The following is a 19277-nucleotide window of genomic DNA, read 5'->3' as shown; positions in this document are numbered from 1 at the left end:
GGTTTGCCTGTTTTATGGAAACTCTGCCACTAAGAGGCTCGGACCACTCTCGCTGGACTCACATCCACGCATCGGTCACGCTGCTCTCCCTGTTTGAAACCCTTCTCTGCCCATTTAATTCTTGTGGTCATGCTCAGGTTTCATTTCTTCCATGAGTGTCTCACCTCCATTTTCTTTTCTGTTTTTTTTTTTTTTTTTTTTGATGGGGGGAGCGGGGGGAACCTTTTACACAGAACATATTTCACATGTAAGAATTTCTCAAACTGGAATTCAAGAATCTCCATGATCAAGCCATCCCGGAAGGTTTATATTTTGTTATTCTGTATTAACTGTTTATTCATAACATAATACATAACATAAACAGTTTATTCATAAACAGTTAACACAGAATAACAAAATCATTGTTATTGTGATTTTGCCAGGCTCAGTGATAAGTACTTGGAATGGAGAAATGAACAGAATAGTCCAAGTTCCTGATGTTGCTCATATTCTAGTGAGGGATGGGCAATAAACAAAAAATATCTAGTGATGGAAATAAACAAATGAGTAAGCAAATTTCAGATAGTGATGAATGTGATAAAGGAGATGAAACAGGACCGTGTGTTACAGTGACTGTGGGAGGAGGGAGCTGTTTCAGACAGGGCAGGCCTGACGTTCGAACATATTTAAGTAGAGATTATAATAAAAATAACATAAGGTGACACTAGGAGAAACAGTTACCCCATGACCCAGCAATTCCACTCCTAGGTATACGCCCAAGATAAATGTAAATATGCACCTATACACAAATGTTCACAGCAGCACGAATAGCTCCAAAGTAGAAACAACCCAATTGTCCATAAACCGATGAAAGGATAATGTGGCGTAGCCATACAATGGAATAATTTTGGCTAGAAATTGGAATGAAGCACTGACACACGCTACAATGTGGATGAACCTGAAAAACATTATGCTAAGTGAGAGAAACCAGTCACAAAACGTCATATGTTGCATGACTCCATTTATGTGAAATGTTCAGAACAGGCACTTTCATGGTGATGGAAAGTGGAGTCATGGTTGCCAGGGGCTGAGAGGTGGGGGTGGGGAGTGACTGCTAATGGGGACAAACAAGGCCTCTTTGGAGTGTTGCAAATATTCTCAAGTTAGGTGGTGGTGATGGCTGCACAACTCTGCAACTATAAACCACTGAATTGTACACTTTAAATGGTTAAATTGTTTAGTAGATGTATTTTTACATCACTTGGGTTTGCAGGACAGAAGTGGACAGTTCTGCTTCACTCACTCATCAAATGTTCTCTTGTTTTGTTACTTTGTGTTTTCTAGGATTGTGGCTTTGGCCCCAAGTAGACCACAAAGCCCGGGGTCAGGAAGGACCATGCTTTTCCCAACTTTAGTATTTCTTTGGCACCTCCAAGGATCTATTTACATAATAGGGTTTCAGTAAATGTATGCTTACTCATAGGTCATCGGATGAAAGGCTTCAAGGTGCAGGAAGAAGGTCTTGGGGTCTGTACTGGTTTTCCAGGGCTGTGGTAACAAAATAGCACAGACTGGATGGCTTAAACAACACACTTATGTTTTCTAATTCTGGAGGCTGGAAGTCTGAACTCAAGGTGTGGGTAGGGTTCGCTCCTTCTGAGGCTGTGAGGGAAGGACCTGTCCCAGGCCTCGCTCCTTGGCGTGTAGACGGCCATCTTCATGGTCACACGGTCTTCTTCCTGTATGTGTAGCTGTGTCTGCATCCAAATTTCCCCTTTTCATCAGGACCCCAATCCTATTTGGTCAGGACCTCCAGAAGACCTCACGTTAACGTGATTGCTTCCGTGAAGACGCTAGCTCCCAATGAAGTTCCATTCTGAGGTACTGGGTGTCAGGAGCACGACATATCTGTTTTCTTTTGTGTGTGTGTGTGGGGGGTGTGTGTGTGTGTGTGTGTGATACAATCCAACCCCCATCAGAGTCAAATTCCGATTTTTATTACAATTCTCCCCCATGAACTGCAAGACTCTGTAGATCCCTGACAGCTCCCAGGCCACATTACTTTGGCCACAGCTTGGCCAAAATCAAGCTGTTTATTATGAAATCTCCGGAGCTGAACAGAATATCTCCCTCCAGTGACCAGGCTGCATTTCAGCCGTTTTGCTAAGAGTCTCTTATTTTGCCATCTCCCATCACCAGATGAGTTCATTTGGCTTAGTCATTTTTTGTCCGCTAATTTCTTAATGTCAAATAAAAGGGGAAGCCAGGTGAGACACTCCACTGCTCTCAAAGGTACAGAGCATCACTATTTCCCAAATCATAGGGAGGCAGGCCAGTCCCGGAATAAAAAAAAAAAAATGCACACAAAGTTTGAACTGGATGAAATACCTGTGTGTATAGCCATACACTCAGCACACACCATCCACGACTGGGTTAAAAAAATATATTCTGAAACGAAACTTTTTTTAACAAAGAGAACAACATAGTGTTTAAATGGTCTTCTATGTGTTTTATTTAAGTAATGCTCCTAAAAGTCTTGAAAACACAGGACATTTTGTTGGTTTCTCTCTCACAATCATGGAAACAAGAACCTGTAAATCTTCTTGCACTCTTCATTGTTGAGCAAAGTGTTTGCACACATGGAGGCCTCCGCTGTGACCGGCAGCTGGGCCTGGAAGTCACAACATCTGGGGTGAGATCCTGGCTCTGCACCAAATTAGGGTCCACTGCAACACGCCCCTTAACTTCCCAGAGCTTCACTTTGTTTCTCTTTGAAAAGAACACGCTGCTACCTGGCTAGCTCACCAGGTTGTTACCAGAGCCAGTTGACACCACCCAGAAGGAAGTGCAGATTTTGGGGAAAGGTTAAACTGCAGAATAGTATCTTCATCAATATGGGTTAAAGGGGTGCAAAATTTTGGACACATCCTTAGAAAAATATGGTTTTAAATGATCTCAATGAAATGTTAAATTTCAAGGCCACAGTTTTGACTTAAAAATATATTGCTATTCTTGAAACTTTTTTTAAAAAATAAAAGGTTCAAAACAACATTTTAAAATAAAAGGTTCAATTATTTTAAAATAAAAGGTTCAAAACAACAATAATAAAACAGAGTCTCAGTCAAATTGAGGCATTCCCATGGAAGGTGTGTCTCAACAGAGAATGCCAGCTGTCACAGATGTTAAGCCTTGAAAAATGTAAGGATATGTGGTTTAGGGCAAGTATGACGGCCTAGGCAGGACAGATACAAAGGGTCTGACGAAAGGAGAGACAGCCAAAAACAAAAGAACTCAATAAACTACACGCATACACGTGCACATACACGTGTACACACACACATTGAAATCATTTATAAGAAAAGAAAATGTTTAAGAAGGTTTTTTGGCTTTAGATTCCTAAAGTGGCTAGATAAAATTATAGTTAGTATGCAGATACATTTTTAATATTTACAAAACATTAGCTAGTTTACTCCCATATGGTCAGTAAGTTGGGCTATGAAAGAATGCAAATTAGAAGGCAAAAGGTTACATCTGCAGTGAATTCTAAGGTCAGAACATTTAGGGAGAAGTTTTGATTGCTCAGTTATATTATGTAGAATTTACTCTACATAATGGTTATGTTTCAATTCCAAGACAATTGCATATGTTGTGAGCTACAATGTGTTGTTACCATAAATGCCTTTATCAAGGATACATTATAACAGCATTTAATTCTTTCTTTCTCTCTTTTTTTCTCAAATAAATGCAGTCGTGTGGGAAGCATTATGTAGGTGGTTCATTCACCCCGCCCCCCGCACCCCGCCCGCTTATAAGCTTCTTTCTTCCTAGTTACGTGAAATAAAAAAGAATTTGACACCAGAGCAAGTGGTGAAAGCTCTTTGAGCAGCCATGGAATGCACATGGCCTGAGGTAAGTAACTCCTCTTCATCACCGCTAATTTCATGGTGAACTGACAATATCTTTGGGAGATGTCATTAGACACAAGAATTTAGGTGAATGAGAGGTTGGAAAATAGGGCAACCTACAGTCCATGCTTCTAGTCCTGGGCCTTTTGTATTAATTAAAGAAATAAGTATTGGTCTTGATCATATATGCACCAAATAATGCATGGCACACCTGTGATGGATACCCCAAAGGAAAGGCATCTGGCACCACAAGACCATATAATCGGAAGGAGTGAAGATTGGGTCAGAGAAGATTTCCCTGAGGAGAAGGAGGCTTGAGCCCAGGTCTGAAGAATGAAAAAGAGTGAAGTACACAATACGCAGGAGAATTTCAAATACCGTGTTCACAAAAACTTGCACGTGCACGTTCCTGGCAGCACTCGTCGGAATAGCCCCAAATGGAAATAACCTAAAAGTCCATCAACAGAGGAATGAATAAATCGTGTGGAGAATCCACACAGTGGAATGTTATATAGCCATAAAAGGAAATGCAGCACTGACACACGCTACAGCATGGATGAATCTTAACACGATACTGAGTGCAAGACGCCAGACACAAAAGGCCACGCGTCTTATGATTGCATTCTATACGAGATCCAGGACAGGCAAACCCACAGGGACAGAAAGGAGATTAGTGGTTGCCAGGGGCCAAGGGGACGGGAGAATGAGCACTGACTGCTAATGGGTACTGAGTTTCTTTTCGGGGTGATAACATGTTCTGAAATCAGAGAGTGGTGATGGTTGTAGGACTTTGTAAATACACTAAACATCACTGAATTGTACACTTTAAAAGGATAAATTTTATAGTATGCAAATTTTATCAATTATAAAAAAAAACACACTAAGTAGACCAAAAAAAAAAAAAGTGTAATGGGAAGACACTGATAAAAGGAGCTGAGGAAACTGCCATGGTGCTTGAGCAGAGAGCTGAGAGTCTGGGGCCAATGAAGCTGGAGAGAAGAGAGGCTCCAGACCAGACAGAGCCTCAGAGCATGCTGGGGACGCTCTCTCCCTCCTCTCTCTGCTGCTGTCCGTGACTCGATTGGCCCTGGTATCGTCTGGAGTATGTTCTCACCCAGCTCTACCTGACAAGATGTGCTCGCCATTTTTCCCTATAAAGCCCTCGTCCCCTAAATCGACTCGCTACCTACTCGTCCCTGACACCTACCATGGTCTTTGTGCCTCCACAGCTGTTCCACATTGTCCCACACCTGAACCCCTTTCGGTCTGACCTGGTCTGCTCCCAGGGAAGAGGCAGCATGCACCTGAGGTTTGGCGCAGCACCTGATGGCCCTTTGGGACGAGCAAGGTGGTCTGCCTCAGCACAGCGCTGGGAACAAAAAGTCAAGGGGAAAAAGCTGACTTTCTCTGAAAGCTCAAGTCACAGAGGTGTGGCTTTCAAAGATTTTGTTCTGAGGAATCTTGGAGAGAATGGAAAGAGTACTGAGAGGGGACCAGTCTGACTGTGGGAGGATTCAGCTTACGTACTTTCCTTCAGATTTGGGGAACCGCCGTATTGCACACCCACTCCAAGTTCTGTTTTTAGTCCCTATACTGTCGCTACCAGTTATGCCCAAATCTGAGTGACATTCACAGCCATGACTTGCTCAATGATTGTTCCTCTGGTGTACTTCTTTCTGGGTGCCCGGAAGTTTCTGTCAGGGCCCTTGCACAAACAGAATAAAAGCTGTCTGGCTGGGAGAGTCTAAAGAACAGAATACGGCCCTTCATATGAAATGCGTTTAGGAGTTACTCCTATGTACCCGGCTGCCGGTGGCCCTGGAGTACGTAAGACTCACCCCTGGCCTCACGGAGACCCATCCCATCTCCCTCTGAGATTTTGCTGAGCTTGTATTTGCCAGGCTCTGCGCCACACGCTGGAATACAACAGAAATTCAGAAGGGCCTTTGCCAAACCTGGCTTAATGGTCTCACCCATGCTTTGTGAAAAACTGGCCCTAACTAGAGTGAGCACGATGTATGGACTGGGGGCTAAATCACCTAAGGTCCCTAAAGTAGCAGCGCTGTCCATTTGGATAACCCGCAGAGACACGGAAAAGTTTGCTGGTTCTGTATTACACGGAGCAACCAGCCTGTCTAGTAGCCCATGCCAAACCCTCGGCGGAGGGCGTTTCATAATCAGAGTTTGTCCGGCTGATGTCAGAGGCCAGTCTCCGGAGATGCAAAAATGAGCAGACAGACTCACCTGACACGTTGTCCAAAACCTGGACTATCTACAGGGTCTCGAACAGCTTGTGTCTGAACTGGGCTCAGCTTCCTCGTCAGAAACGTGGGGCACAGAAGAGCTTTGTTTGGTCGTGGGAAAACAGTGGGCTTTGTAAAAATACTTCTTATTTTGAAATAGTTTGAGTCACACAATGTTCCCAAGTTCCCTTCCCTGAGTTTCCCCAATAGTAATATCTTCACCAGCACAGTGAGTTGTCAACAGCAAGCGAGTGACACTGGTTCGGTGCAGTTGACTTAAATGCAGACCCTCCCTATTCAGATTTCACCAGATTTTAGATACTACACCTTTCCTCTCATGACATAGGCTGGTGCAAAAGTAATTGCGGTTTTTGCAATTATTGTTAACTTTTTAAACCGCAATGACATTTGCACCAACCTGATAGCGCTAGGAAATTCTATCACATATGTATATTCTAGTAATTATAACCAGAATCAGGATACAGAACTCTCCCATCACCACAAGAATTGCCCTCATATGACCCCCAACAGTCACACCCTCCCCACAACCTAACAACCCCTGGCAACCACTGCTGTCTTATCCATCACTATAATTTTGTCACTTTGAGAAAAATAATGGATTTTTAAAATGTAAGTTCAGTGTCTTCATTAATAGAAGAAAACCTTACTTATATATTTTGGGGGGAGCTTATAGTTAATCCTATTTCCTGCCATGAAAACTCTCCTTTTCTGCCACCCCTCCCCCATCACATGCTCCATTTAAACATCTCTGAAGAGAACATCATCCCTGAGCTAAGGCAGCTCATGGATTTCAGATTGCTTTATTACTTTACTGTCCCCAACCTGCCACTGGCCCCAGCGCAGTAAGAAGGAAAAGACTAATATATGTTTCTATCAGGCCCCAGAGCTCAGCATGTCTATGCTAGTATGGGTGTGGAAAAAAAGAAAAAGAAGAAAAGCAATCTAGAGTGTTCTGCTTCAAGTCCTCTTCTGGACACAGCAGAACAAATAGAGATTTATTTCAGTCTTCGGGGGTTTGGGAAAGATCCGGAAAGTTAAGAGCATAAAGATATGTTATACACATGTTCATACACGGCTTGGATTGCACATGACCCCTATGTCCATTACTCCTTAAAAGGTAATTTTAAAGAATGTGGATGGACACAAAACATAAGAAAAGATAAAATACTGCCATTTGCAAAAACGTGGATGGATCTTGAGATTATCATACTAAACAAACTAAATCAGACAGAAAAAGTCAAGAACAAAATGACTTCATTCATATAAAATTGAAAGCAACAAAAAACTAAGACAAACAAACAAAAGCTCATAGACACAGACGACAGTTTAGTGGTTACCAGAGGGTAAGTGGGGAGGGGGTGGCATAAGAGGGTAAAGGGGGTCAAATACATGGTGATGGGAGGAGAACTGACTCTGGGTGGTGAGCACACAATGTGATATATAGATGATGTATTACAGAATTGTATACCTGAAACCTATATAATTTTACTAACCAATGTCACCACAATAAATTTAATAAAAAAAGAAAAAAACAAATCTTAGCCTACGAGTCCACGTATACCCCACTGTAATACTTCTAGTATGTTCAATGGAAGTCCCTGACCATCATTCCTTGGAAACCCAGTGGGAACAGTCATAATGCCCAGTAGTTAGCAGGTATCGTGTAAAGCAAGATGGGGAGGAAGCAATTTCACAAAATGCTGTGTCATGGCAGAACCCTCAACATGGAGAAGCTTCCTTGAAAAGAAGTGAATGCTACGGAATGCAGCCCAAAGTGTACAGACCTAGTAGTTCCCCATCTATTATTATCACAGTATTCTGGAAGGTTCTCTAGGAAACGAACTGGCAAACCCAAGGTTCTTTAGTCCTGTTCTCTTTCATAAGCCCACACATGCTTCTAGGAAGTGAAGAATTCAATACGCCAGTACCAATAAGTAGGGAAATAATGGTAAATAATCCTTTAAATGACTAGATTTATCAACAAATACGTTAAACTTTGTTTCAATCCCGCTTAACAAACATGAGGAAATGACCGCTTCCCTGTGCCAGGCATGAGGCCGCTCGCGCTGCTGCTCTATGAAGCAGGAAGCAGAGGTGACCGACTCCCCGAAATCTGCAGAAGTCACCCCTTGGCCAATAAGAGAAACAGAGCAAGGGAACAGACCTGCCACCACTGGGCCATCGGGCAGGGAAACCAGTCCCAACCCTCCTGCAGAGGCAGGACCTCCACCTCAAGCCCCACCGCTCTCCACTGAAGGAGAAACTCCTGCCTCTGCCTATTCCTTTCCTGCCTTCTTCCCACCCTTGATGACAGTATCTTCCGTGTGTGATAATACAATTTTCTTTCCTTAAAACAATTTACAGCATCAGTAACATACACGATTGTCTTCACCTGAACTCTGCCTCAGATTTTCGTCTATACAGAACTTCACCGGTTTGGTCAGTCTCCGATATGCATGTATGCAGCACATTACCAGCTCAGTCATCTCCCCGCTGAGGCTCTTTCCTGTATTTCTGGGTCCTAGTCACCAAATTACCTATTTTCCCGTAATTACAGATGCATGCATTCTCATTGCCAAACTTATGAAAGACACTGAAAGGCATGAAAAAGAGGCATGGGATACCCTCAGCCCCGTAGTCCCCTCCCAGCGGCCCCCACAGTGACCACAGTCGGGGGCTCTGCACGCTTGGCCCAGTCCACATCTCTGGCTGCATCTCACTGCTCGCTGCATAAGTCTCAGGCATAGGGCCTTGTCTCCCTTCTCTCCAGTGCCTTCCTCTCAGCCACCTCGAGTGTGCCCCCTCCCACCCGGTATCTTTCCCACTCCCTTCCCAACCTGCTGGTCCCAGCTGAGGGCTCTCCTCCTTAGAGAAGGAAGGCTCCCCTGATCTCCTATGCGGGCTGGCTGCCCCTTGTGCAATTCCTGGGCACCACGTGTTTCTCCTTGCCTGTCCTCCTCAGCTTCCTAATTACTTCTTTCCTTAGATCTTCCTGTGTGCTGCTGCTGTCCTTTTGACCTGTAGTGCCATCCACTGTATCCACTACGCCTGCCAAATAGATGCTGGGTGAGTGGTGGTAGAAAGAATGAGTAAGTGCTACTCTGACTGACTGTCAGTTGTTTTCTGCCCTTCTTCCCTCCCGCTCACGCTTCCTTTTCTCCCTTTCTCCCTCTGTCTCTCCACACACAGTCACTCTCACACAGGTCCTCTTAGTTATCATAATTCATTTGATAAAACTTTACTGAAATGTGCACAGTGCTTCTTTTGTCGGTAAAAGCATGAACAATTTACCATTTCAAAAGGCTTTTTTCTTTTGGGTGAAAGGCGTTTTGAAACAATTGCATACTTGACTATGTAAATGTAACATAATTTACATAGTTCCTTTTTACTGGTCATCTAAGGTTTTTAAATTTTTCCCAAATAGAAATAAACTACAATAAATGTGTGAGCAGCTGTCTGTATTTTGGATTCCCTTTTGTGGATGGATTCCTAAAAGTGAAATTACTGAATCAAAGGGGAAAAACATAAACAACAGCCCCTCTTGCAACATGTAGCCAACAGTTTCCAGAAGGGAGGCTCATGCTTGCACTAGCATGCATTTCTTTCTACTGAAATGTTTGCTCATGGACAGTCCTGAACAGTAAAACCGACCTTGAAATCTGCAGTCACGGGCCAGTGTCACTCAAGAGCAACTCCATGGTCAAAACTGTTGACCAAACCTATTAACAAATATATTTGTTGCCACCTCCCAATCTTTGTGCTTGCCATTCTCTTCTCTGCTTATTCAAGCACTACTTATGTTTCAAGATCTGGTTCAAATCTTCCTTCCTCAATGAAACTCTCAACTCATTTTGCACTTCTTCCCTGCATCCCTCTTAGATATCTTTGTTTGTCTTAATGTTAAGGAGCAAATGTGGGATCCTTGTCTGACACAGTTTTCTATTTTCTTATGCTGCTTAGCAGACCGCCTAGGAGGTAGAATTCCTTAGTATAAAAAGGTTGATTGATAGATGGCGTGGACTCCTGGGACCTTTAGAACCTAGCACATTCTCATGTGGGGAACTTTTCCTTCTCTGCCCGGGGGAAGCTGTCCTTCACGTGGTCCCAGCTTTCCTAACTCAGGGTAGGACATGTAACAGCTCTGTTTTCAACTCCAGTGTGTGGGTTTTCCCCACATCAAGCAATTATCTGACACCAGCTGAGTGTCTGACCATTCAACTCAACCCTGACACTATCTACCTGGAGATGGCATCAGACCCCACCGGTTAAGGGACCCTCCTACAAAGCTGCCCACCACTCTGACTGGCCATAGATAGAAGGTTCCATGACAACTTCCTTGGGTTTAATTTGCTAGAGCAGCTCACAGAACTCAGAAAAACATTTTACTCACTCAATTACTCATTTGTCATAAAAGAATATAACTCAGACAGCCAGATGGAAGCCATGCATAGGGCATGGTATGGGGAAGGGGCACAGAGCTTCCATAACTTCTCCCGGTTCACCACTCACCCATCTCTTCACGTGTTCACCAACGTGGAAGCTCTCTAAACCCCGCCCTTTTGGGGTTTATGCAGGCTACATTACATACACATGATTGATAAATCATTGGCCAGTGGTCATTGAACTCAGTCTCCAGCCCCTCTCCCCACCCCAAAGATGGTGGGGAGGGGGGAGAATGAAAGTTCCAACCCTCTAATCACATGATTGGTTCCCTTAGCAACCAGCCTCCATCCTAAGTGTTTTCCAGAAGTCACCTTGTTAACATGACAAAAGACACCTTTATCAAGCTCCTTACTTAGGAAATTCCAAGGGATGGAGAAGCTCTGTGCCAGAAATGGGGATGAAGACCAAACACATATATCTTATTGTAAATCGTAACATCACAGCCCAATACCCAAATGGGCCAATAACAGCTCTTCCCTGGGTTTCTGGTTGAAGCCATTGAGCAAAAAAGCATTTGGGTTAGGACACTAGCTAGAGACACACTGTAGCTTGGAGCTGCTGGTAGTCAAGTTTCCTCCCCATGGACGAAGTCCATCTGAGAATAAAGCCAATACACGTGAAAGGAAAGCCAAAGCAGAGAGAGACAATCCAGAAGACATCACTGGAGTACCTGAATATAACTGTTACCAGCCACAAGCGCTGCTGCCCCTCTTGTGTGAGACCTTAAATTTCCCTCCTTACTTTTCATTCTCTTAGCATCAGTTTGATTTGTACATGTGTCACTTGCAACCCCATGCGACCTGGCGACCACAGCTCTACTGTAATGGGGAGCAGCATTTGTGGAAATAGCACATTATCCTGTCTATTCAGTCGCCATTTTATTTATTTTTATTTTTTTATTTTTTTAAAATTTATTTATTTATTAGTTTCAGGTGTACAAGACAAGGTAATACTTAGACGTTCATCATTTATATCCCTCACACTGTGAACCCCCCTCATCCACTATCCCTCCGACCTCACACTGAACATCACATTATATATATAAAATTATAGTTGGCATTCATTAATGTTTAGCTTCTGGTGTACAATGCCATGATCAGGTATCCACAGTATCCCTGAGGTGAGTCGCCATTTTAAATTCAACACTGCTCATCGTTTGAATGGGCCTTACATCCTAATTCCCGAGAACTCACAAAATTACCTTTTATGAGTTCGTAAGCCTGTAAGAGTAATTTTTCATCGAGTGTTTGCCTCTTGGCCCTAACATTTCCCTCAAGCCATCTTACTACTGTTTGATTTTAAGACAATGAAAGTTAGTGACTTCAAATTACATTTTAATTATTTCTTTCACAATACACCAAATTAAATTTTAAAAGCTAAAGATACTGTCTGCTCCTGAACTTAGAGCTGTAACTTTTAATGAAATCTGTTGTAGTCTTTTTAAATTTTAATAATATTTCTACATTTTACCATGCAGACTTTTAAACAAATATATATCAGCAGTGTTTAATTTTGCTTTATTATGATCTTTTTATGAGAGTCGCGGAGAAACTTCTCTTCTGCTTAGGTGTTTTCTGATAATACATGTTATAATTTTACTTTTGACTAACTTTGGTTTAAGTTTTACAGTTCTTGTCTACTGGATATTTTTATCCTCTGAGACACTCTAAATTGAGTCAACAAAATCTGATGGAAGCCTATCTCTTGAAGGGTCATATTGATTCGTGGGACTTATTTTGTAATGTAGTCTGTCTAATGCCACTGTACCCACGGACACAGGCCGAAGTCATTCCTCATAAATTTGACTTGACTTTGTGAGACAAGTTTATCCTCACTCGTTAATTACCCAATTGTTTCTTTTCAACTATGAACAGAGTCTAGGGTTACTTTTTCTTTAAATGGAACTACCTGGAACAAATTATTTTTATTGCTTATTCACACACACACACACACACACACACACACACTTTAAAGAAGTCATATAATATTCAAGTATGTAAAGTAGATATAAAAAAAATCTCAAGAAAGACCATTACATTTTTATGTAATTTTCCAGAGTTTTGCATAAACACATACATGTATGCTGAATCACACACATTCTGTTATACGATCCCCCCAATGTATACACATTTCGCACGTTATGATGATTTCTGCAATATTACGTCATGTAGCCTTGGTTCATTCTTTATATGGCAGCTCATCCTACTGATGAATGGACCTTAATATAACGAATCCCTTTCTAATAGACATTTAGATTGTTTCTACGTGTGTGCTGTGATAAGTAAGGTCTTGACAAACACCATATTCTTCATATCTTGACCCAATTATCAGATAATTTCCTTAAATATTCAACAAATATTATGTAAAATTCTAAATAACATCACTGGACTAAAGGGTATGCACACTGAAAATTTTAACACATGTTAACAGACAACCCTCCAAGAAAGTTATAAGAAATTACAACCTCACCAACATCGTACAAGAAGGCTTGTTCTCATCAAAACCTCTGTGTAAGTCACTGTTTCTTAAAATATGGCCTAAAGTGGTTATACATGTACACCACTGGGCCTCACAGCCAACCAATTAAGTAGAAATTGAAATGGGTGCATTCTAGAAATGTTTACTTTTACAAGTCTGGAAAGCATTACCCTGGCCATATCATTTAAAAAGGTATTTGCTGAACAGATGATTAAAGATATGTCATCAGTTAAAAGGACATTTACCTGTGCATATCTTTTCATGTATGTACTGGTTATTTTTCTCTGTGTGTCAACAGTCAGTATTCCTATTTCGTCCATTTTTGCTTGGGGTTGGGGTTTCATTTTTTATTGATGTTACTGGGGCTTAGGGCAGGGCAGCCCAATGTATGCCACTCTGGTATATAATTGTTTTGAACTAAAGTTACTTAAGAAACTGTCAGTGCAAGAACACTCTGATCTCTCTCTCTGTGTCCTCCTGAGTGGAGGAGAAAAATCTCTCACTGAAAGGTGCCCTCCCTGTATGTGGAGGAGAGAGATATCCTTCTCAGCAAAGGTGGGGAATTCAGGGCTGTGACGCTTGTGCAAACAAATCTTGTTTCTACTAATTTCCTGCCCCAGCCCAAATTTTGCTTAGATTCCTCACTGATGAGCACCCAAACCAAGTCTGTCCTGTCACTTCTTCACAAATATATTGTTTCTTTGTGTAAAAGATATAAACGCTGCCTGCTGTGGGTACTCTCTGAGCATCGATTTTATGATGTGCACAGGAAATTCAATTTTTCCCCCCATTTATCTGTCTGGTGTTAATTAGTCCAACCACAAGAACTCCAGAGGTGTAAAGAGAAAATTCCCCTCCCCAACCGTTTAATCTTATTATATATTAAGGATATTAACTTCCTCCTAGTTATATATCTAATAAATGTATGTTTTTATTTTTGTTATTTGTGTGGCAGGATTTTCTACCATGTAAAATTTATAATTTTTATTTAGTCAAAGTGTTTTTTTTTTACATTCCTAGCACCGTCCTGACTCAATATTAAAACCATCTTTTAGATCATACTTTGCTACTTAGTTAAATTTTTTAACCTACCTAGAACTCTTTTCTTTAGTATATAGATTTAAAACAAAAAGCTAATTTTCTAAACATTATTTACTGAACAATCACCTAATATTACCTAACCTGAAACACTAAACGCTAAAGGTCTGATGCCCCTTTGAATATTTTTCTTGTCTGTAAGAACATTATTTTTTTTCAGCCTGGAATTCAGAAATTCTACTATAATAAGTAGTGCCAATCACTACTCTCAGAGAAATGAGTACCAGAGTGGCTCAGCCCTGGTCTTGACTGCATGGAGGGGAGGTGTTTTCCTAGCAGAGGAGAGATCTGAGCGAATGCTGGGCAGACCAGGACAGCCATAACTGGATTTTGTATTTTCAACAGAAAAAGGGATTTTTAGATCCTGTCTGATTCTACTAGGTGTGTTTGAAAACATACTCTTGGGTAGGTTTGGGTTCAGATGTTAGAAGCTTCAGTGAGTATTCCATCGATTAGAGGGATGTTTCTGGAAAAGCTGTTTGCACAAATGTTTGTCAGCATGTTCTGCCTTTGCACTGAGAGCAGGCTTCTTGACAGATACTCAAATGCTTCCTCCAGGAAACATCGACCCAAATTCCTTATGGTGCTAAGTGTCCGTAACGCCATGTCTCCCAGGTTACCAGCCTGAGACCCTCTCGAAGGAAACGGTTTCCTAAATAAACAAAATGAGTCCCATAAGCAGTTTTGAGTTGGCAAAAATGAAATCATTTTGAATGTAAAGATCATGTTCCAATGGCCGCATTTAACATTTTATCATTTAGGGAAAACAGGTTCCTTGAATGAACTTTTTTTTTTTTTTTTTTTGATATTTTTTAAATTTATTGGATGACAATTGTTAGTGAAATTACATAGATTTCAGGTGTACAATTCTGTATTACATCATCTATAAATCCCATTGTGTATTCACCACCCAGAGTCAGTTCTCCTTCCATCACCATATATTTGATCCCCTTTACCCTCATCTACCTTCCCCCACCCCCCTTACCCTCTGGTAACCACTAAACTATTGTCTGTGTCTATGAGTTCTTGTTTCCCATTTGTTTGTCTTCTTCTTTTTTTTTTTTTTTTTTTTTCATAAATTTATTTATTTATTAGTTTCAGGTGTACAAAACAAGGTAATACTTAGACGTTCATCATCCATATCCCTCACACTGTGAACCCCCCTCCCCCCATCCACCATCCCTCCGACCCCACACCGAACCATCACATTATATATATAAAATTATAGTTGGCATTCATTAATGTCCAGCCTCTGGTGTCCAATGCCATGATCAGGTATCCACAGCATCCCTGAGGTGGTCTCCCAAACAGGACGCATGCCCATCGGATACCCAACAAAATCTCCACAACATTATAGAATACCTTCCCCAAATTAATTTTCAAAAAAAAAAACAAAAAAAACAAAAAAAACAAAAAAAAAACAAAAAAAATACCCCGAGGCCATCTTGTGGTCACCAGCTGCCTCCAAATCCCTTCACCTTTCCCCTTATCCCCAACCCCCTCCCACACACCCATCTAACCACTCTCGGTTTTTTCTCCGCGTCCCCAAAACTGTCTCTGATTAGTTTCCTTGAATGAACTTTGACAAGATGACATTCTGGAGGATTGCTGCAAAACCGCCGAGGACATGGGAAGCTGGTTCCTGTCCTCTGATGTACCTGCTCAGGTCGTGCCAAGAACAGAGTAAGTATTGGGACGAGGTCTTCTGGGAAGACGGCCTGTCTACCAGGCGTCTGCATCACAAACACATTTCTCTGGGTGTGGAGGCCAAACCCCTGCTGATGTCGGCAAACAGACTGCATCGTCCAGCTGGCCTGGCTCTGAGTAGCCTTTGAGGAGATTTCCGGCCTCTGCCCGCTGTCCAGATAGAAGACATGAACTGGGAGGCTAGTTGCCTATAGGAATTCTCTAGTGAGAGGACATTGCATCTCCTGTTTCCTCTTTCTCAGGGAATTTGGGTGCCCAAATGTTTATTGGCTTATTCCAACCAACGCGTTCCAAGATGTGCTCCTATCCAAAGAATATGTACAGAAATGGTAGCCACTGCTTCTTAAAAAGAAAACCAAACAAAATACACTGTAAATGCTTTGTTTTGACATGTTCTGGCTTCACACGGACACTCTGCTATACTGGATATTTAGGCTAGACTGTAACCCCAAACACCACAGACCCATTTCATCAACATCATGGAGAATGGGAACAGGTCGGCAGTTTCAGTCGGGAGGAAAGGGGCAGCTTTTCCAGGCAGTGGGATGGAGAGCCTTCTCACCCCACTCTCAGGACATCACAGGGAACACAAATGGGTGGCCAAAACAAGTGAGTGGAATCTGGGGTTTTGACTCTAAAGCCAACCAGTTTCCCATTACTCAATATTGTTTCTTCCTATTGCTATGACAACACGATACTGAATGTAGCATTTCTTCTTATCTGAACATTAGGCCGTTTGAAGTGTTGACAAAGACTAGGGGAGACAGCTTAGTGTCCTCATGTGTTAATGCCACATTCACAGCATGAGGATCATTAAATGAGACCACAGCAAGCCAGCGCCAGGACCCTTATCTACCCGAGCCAACATCCGAGCTCCACTCCAGCCGTTTACAGGTGAGTGGGTCCACGTGACTCGGTTCTGGGCAGTGGAATGTCAAAAAAGTTTGCTGCACAAGGATACTATTTTTATTCCTAAACCAAAAGGACTATAAAAACAGCGACGTTCACTAAAGATGTTTTATTCAGATGTTGTACATAATGTTGAGAAAAATATTAGCTTCGTAAATATATATATTTTTCGTTGGGGTGGCTTGAAGGGGCTGGATATTTCTTTAAGGGGGCAGCGACAGGACTCCACAGCTGCTATTTTCTGGGCATTCAATTATGAAACATTTATCATGTCCTTACAATATGCCAAGCATTGTTCTATGCCCTGGAGATAGAGCGGTGAACAGCACAAAACCCATATGCCAGGGAACTTACATACTTGTGGGAGAGACAGGTGGTAAAAATTACCCAAGACACATAGTCTGCAATGCAGGAGAATTTATGTAAATATAAATATATATTACATATGTAAGGTATATATAATGCCTAGCACAGTATGAAAGAGCGAAGAAAAGAACAGGAGGTGGGAGGGGGAAAAAGGGAGGGAAGACGTTTAGAATGTTACGTAGGTTGCCCAGGGGAAGCCGCAGTGTGGTATCTGAGTTAAGACCTGAAAGAAGTGATACCTGTGTGTATCTGGAGTAGAAAATTCTAGGCTGCAACAGTAGCAGGTGCAAGGGCCCTGAGGCAGCAACTCAGCTGGTGTATCTGAGACCAGTATTCATCGAACAGAGCCGCTGAGGGGTGACAAATTGCAGATGCCACCTGCTGAGCTCAGACCACAGTGAAAGGGCCCCCTGCTTTCTCTCCTCGTTCTGAGCATGGATGCCGCCCACCTGGGAACTGACAGAGCTGAGGTATTGACTGAAGAGCAGCTCAGGAAAGGATGGGTCCCTGAGGTGGACAGCTGGCCACCTGTCATCAAACACAGCAGATCTTGGGGTTGAGGTGGCACAGTGCATCTCTCCAAATGAATACAACAACCATAAAAGTTCAGCTAAATCTACTGACGCACAAGAATGACAGCACCCTCCTAGCAAAGAAACGTGATATAAAGGAACTCAAATGACGGTGGGATGCTAGGAAAATATTTGGGTCTAAATGACATTCCAGGCTGATGGATTAAGAAGTACAGAACATCGAGGCAGCTAAAAACGAAGTAATTTTGAACACCACTTTGTTATGTAATAGATACATTGAACAAAAGAAGAACCGTAAATGCAGTTTGGTTTACTCTTAGCATTTTCTTGCTCAATAAACATCTTTGAAATAACTACAGATTAATCATAAAGAAACCATTATAAGTGCAGTTGCTGTAACAGCTTAGTGCTAACTCACCATTTTAATTCAATACAAGTTACTGAAATTTTCTGGGTTGGTTGAAATTGGCTATTTATGCATTCAACAGAAATATATTGAGCCTCTGTATTAAAGATTTATGTTCTTTACTCATGCCTCCCCCAATAACGTAAATGGCAAAGATGTAATGTCCTACAATACATCTCACAACACACAGACAACTGCACCAGTGAATTCTCCGTTTCCAAATTGTATAAAATGAATGTGTAATACAAAGAACTAACTCCATTTTCGTTTGACTGTTGACAGCCTCCAAGTGTCATCTCTCTCTCTTCCCATTCTGCCCCTCAGCTGGGCAAACTATGACGAAAGTCCAGATGCACCAGGCTAAGGAGAAAGCCCAGAGTCATCTGCGCAAGCTAATAAGAAAGCTGGGTGCACCTTCAGCCCCCCTGGGAAGTTCAGACCACTCAAGTCCTGGCCTCTGTGAGGGGACCCCTCACCCCAGGCCCAGCCCCGAATCCTCATACACACCCAAGTTAGTCTCTCTTCCCTGCTCATTCCAGCCACTCCACGTTCTTGGGAGCGTGCCCTGAACAACCTCATTATGTGAGCAATAAACATTCGTCACACTCTTCTGATGTGCGAGGGGCATCATTAGTCTTGATATCGGAACCAGATGTTGAGTGGAGAGGCATCCCACCTCCGAGGGGGGCCAACAGTGCCCCTGAATATTTCACTTAGTCTTTTAACTATTGCTGTTTAAAAACCACAGTCAATCCAAAACATCAGCTACTTTTCCCTAGATTCATTTTTCCCAAGGGCATTCATTAGGTACCTACTGTGTAGACCCGCTGTTTCAGGTGCTGTCAAGTTACAAAGGAATTCATTCATCCCCAAAGAATTAAGAAACATAGTGTAGCTTGGGGACTTCAAAATTAACTAGACATATAAAGACAACTATAGGGGGGAGAGGGAAACCTATAGGTTAATTCAAGACATTATCAATGTACTTTCCCTTTATGAAAGAAAATTCATCTATAGCTAGTTATTTAAAGCCCTCGCTATTCTAATCAGTTGAGGAAATGGAGTATTTCTCTTGTCAGATAAAGCTAGACCTCACAGTGGATGTTTACCTTACAAGTAAAAGGCATTGGTTGTCTGCCATTCAAACTTCCCTACAGATTTAAATTTCTTTCATTATAACACCTTCTGA

Source organism: Rhinolophus hipposideros (assembly GCF_964194185.1).
Source record: "Rhinolophus hipposideros genome assembly, chromosome: 14".
In the NCBI taxonomy this organism is placed as follows: Eukaryota; Metazoa; Chordata; class Mammalia; order Chiroptera; family Rhinolophidae; genus Rhinolophus; species Rhinolophus hipposideros.
This window is presented reverse-complemented; position numbering follows the sequence as displayed.